We start from the raw sequence: 3,483 nt of genomic DNA on the forward strand, positions 1-3,483 counted from the left end.
GTAAGGATCTCCAGGATTCAGCCCTCCATGTGTCCTTGGAATCAGCAGAGTTTCCACTTTACTCCCAGACGTAATTTTTGATGTGGTTGTGCCACTTTAACGGTATTTGAAATCTCTCTTCGTGTTCTTGCAGCAGCATTATTGAACTACAATGGAAATGTAGTCCTGCCTGAAGCTGTTCACAGAATCGTGGAATCCCAGAAGGGTTTGGATGGGAAGGCACCTTTTTTTAAAGCTCATCCCGTTCCACCCCCTGCCATGGGCAGGGACACCTTCCACCATGCCAGGGTGCTCTAAGCCCTGTCCAGCCTGGCCTTGGACACTTCCATGGATCCGGGGGCAGCCACAGCTTCTCTGGGCAACCTGTGCTGGACAGCAGCTTTGAAAGGCAGAATGAAGTACAGCTGTGATTTTTGTGCTGCCCCCAACATTGTATTGCCTGGCAAATGTGCCTTTGAATTTTTTTTTTTTTTTTTTTTTTTAAGGTTTTCTTGTTTGTTTTGTTTGCTTTCTTTTTTTTTTTTTTTTTTTTTTTTTTGTTGTTTTGTTTTTGGGTTTTTTTGGGAACTAAAAAGATACCTTGTGTTCCTGGAATGTTGCATTCTACCTCTGTTGTTTTCCCAGTTAGTCTGGATCCTCTGCTTACATTTTTTCCTTCACTTATTAGATGTCGTGGATATGCTGGCTGTTCTGATGGAGGGCAGTGATGGCTTAGATGAGGAAATTGTGTTCTCTTTAAATGAAGGCGTGATTATCCAGACATTTCCCTTCAGTGCTGTTGTCCCTGCTGCATTAGCAGCCAGGAATATGCTGTTGCTTCAGTCTGAAAACGGAACAGGTACAGTTTTTTTTTTTTATGTTTTATGTGTCGTTTCTAGCAGTGGAGTGAAAGTGGCATCATTTCTACTCTCTTGTAATAATTTTTTACCGTTTATAATTTTTTACCTTGAGGCATGTTATTACCTTCCCTGCAAGCAGAAGGAGGTGCAGATTGATGGTGTTTTGTGCTCAAGAGGGGCATTGAAGCTCTGTAGGTGCTTCTGCCCTAATTCCCTGACCCTGAAGAGAAGGGACACTGTCCCTGCATGGACAGTCTTGGTCTGGAAGTAGTTGGCCTCAGTAACACAGCGTTTTAAGGGCAGAGCATGGCGATCAGGAGAGGAAGGTGTTTCCCGTGCCTGTGGGCAGCTCTTCCCGAGATCAGGGAGAGGGGACTGCCTTGTTAAGTAGGAAATGGATGCGTTTCCCAAGGAAAACTTCAGAAATTAAGCTCCAGGGGCAAATACTGCGAGGTTCTACTACCTCCTTGAGGACAGCGTTAAAACCACAGGGGCATCAGCAGGGCTTGGAACAGGACTGGCCAACCGCAGAGCACCTCACGAAGCCCTGTCTGTGTATGTGGCAGTCGAGTAGCACCTGGGGGGTGCTGAAAGTCCCAGTTCTGACAGAAAACTCTGTTTAACTTGTACACGTTGGCTGGGTGTATCCCCCCAGTACAGCTCGGTTCTTCTCTGAGGCGGTGCCTGGCAGGGTGTCTCCCTGTAAAGAGACGGGCGTGTTTTTGGCACAAGACAGCGAAGGTGGATTGTTTGCTTCAGCAGGAGCTGATGATGTCTGGAGGGTTTTTCAGGTACCTCTGCAGTCAGGAGCACGTGTCTAGGTCACTGCGAACACTTTTTGATCTCGTTCAGTTCTTTTCTGCGTGAGGCTCTGTGGGCTGCTGGCAAGGCCCAAAGTAAGGAAGGTTGCCCCAGTGTCCGTGCTCATGTCAATAGTTTAATTTATTTGGCTTTTCTAGGAGCAGATGTCGTGGAGGACTTTGTTGCTGTTTTCACTGGCCTCCTGCACTCTCCGAGAGAGCCCCTTTCTCCCTGCTTGACGTTCCAGCTCTGTGACAAAGCTGCTAAGTATCCTCAGCTCTACCAGTTTAACCGATACTATAGACTCTGGATGCCCAAGTAGTCCCAGGAACCTGTGGTATGGAATACCTGAAGTCACTGAATTCTTGAGCCAGTATTCCTATAAAATCCTCACAGTTGACAGAGGTTACATTTCCATCAGGAACAGCGTTTTTATTGAGGAGGTAATTCTGCATCCTTGTTGATCGTGCTGGGGACACACGTTTGCTCCAGGGCTTTTCTCTGATGACACAAGAGGTCTCTGTGGTGTTTGGGAGGCGATACCAGGCCTCAGGGCTCATACAGAGACTCCTCAGCAGGCACAGCAGAGCCTGGTGTGCGCTGTGGCCTCTGTTTACAGTGCCCGGAGTTCCCCCAGGTGGGTGGAGGATCACAGGCCCCTGGGCTGGGTTTGGTGAGTTTTTCTCAGTTCAGCAGTGTGAACACTCCAGATACCCCTGGGGACACTACTGGACAGCTCTGTTCTAGCAGGACTGCACGCCTGTGCTCCCAGAGCTTCAGTTCAGAGCTCATCTCAAACCAAAGGTGGCTGAAGAGACTTTTGTTTCATACTCATCACTGTTTTTCTCTTACGCTTTTTGTTTCGCTTTAAACAGTTTGAAAACCACAAGGAGGTCAGGCAAGAGCCTTCTGTGGCACCGGATTCTGTATTTGCTACTTTGCTGAAGGGAGCCTGGGAGAGAGGAAGCAGTACCTTCCTGGAAGATGGTGTTCAGACAAAGTGGAGAGACTTGGCTTCCCGGCTCCCCCCACCTGAGCAGCTTTTGTTGGGAGTAAAGCACGTGCTGCTGTACCTTAAACCTACAGTGGAGAACTTCAGCAGATAATACTGTAGTGATGCTTGGTTTACTTTATGGCACAAGTTACAAATGACTCAGCTGCTAAAACTTAGGTTCCAGTGCTGTAGCTCTTTTTCCTCGACTCGCCTCCGAGGGTACGCAGCACCATACAAAACTGCACCTAATTTGTAAACAAATGTCAGTTGTTCTGATTATTGAAGCTGGGCTTTATTCAGTTGTGTGTGCTGTGGCCAGGTCCTTTGTACAAATAGTATACGGAGGGTGGGGAAACCAGAACTGCACATTCCTTGTGATATGTATGGGATTTTGGGGGGGGTTAAATGAAAAGGAGATGCAAAATGAGGGAATTGCTTTTAGATGTAACTATTCTTGTCCTAAAGGAGCCATCAGCTCTGTCCCGAGAGTTGAGTTACAAGTGTGTGTTGAAAGAGCCGCAAGCCTTTAGGGGCTGCAATTTGTGTGCCCTGGAATGAGGTGCCCTGAGGAAATGTGTGAGCCGGAGGGAGCCGAGCTGTGGGAGTGGGCGAATGGAGGCGGGTGCGGGCGGGAATAGCCGAGCGTGGCCGAAAGTGGCCGGGAGGGCCCGTGGAGGCGAGTGGAGCCGAGCTGCGCCGAAGAGGCGAGTGGGGCCGAATGCGGTCGGAAATAGCCGAGCTTAGCCGAAAGTAACCGAAGCTGGCCGAGGAGCCGAGCGTAGCCGAGCGGCTCCGAGTACAGCCGAGGCGAGCCGAGCTTTGCCGAAGAGGCTAATCGAGCCGAATGCG

The 3,483-nt window shown here is 49.2% G+C and overlaps 1 long non-coding RNA gene across 1 annotated transcript; it reads left to right on the forward strand.

Annotated features, from left to right (window-relative positions):
- Positions 1–513: 513 nt before the first annotated feature.
- On the forward strand, positions 514–3,061 carry LOC144247081 (uncharacterized). The gene is made up of 3 exons (XR_013340779.1): positions 514–838; positions 1,799–2,083; positions 2,516–3,061. It is a non-coding gene; the product is annotated as an uncharacterized LOC144247081 (long non-coding RNA).
- The last annotated feature ends 422 nt before the right edge of the window (positions 3,062–3,483 follow it).

This window comes from Lonchura striata, chromosome 13 (assembly GCF_046129695.1).
Source record: "Lonchura striata isolate bLonStr1 chromosome 13, bLonStr1.mat, whole genome shotgun sequence".
NCBI lineage: Eukaryota > Metazoa > Chordata > Aves > Passeriformes > Estrildidae > Lonchura > Lonchura striata.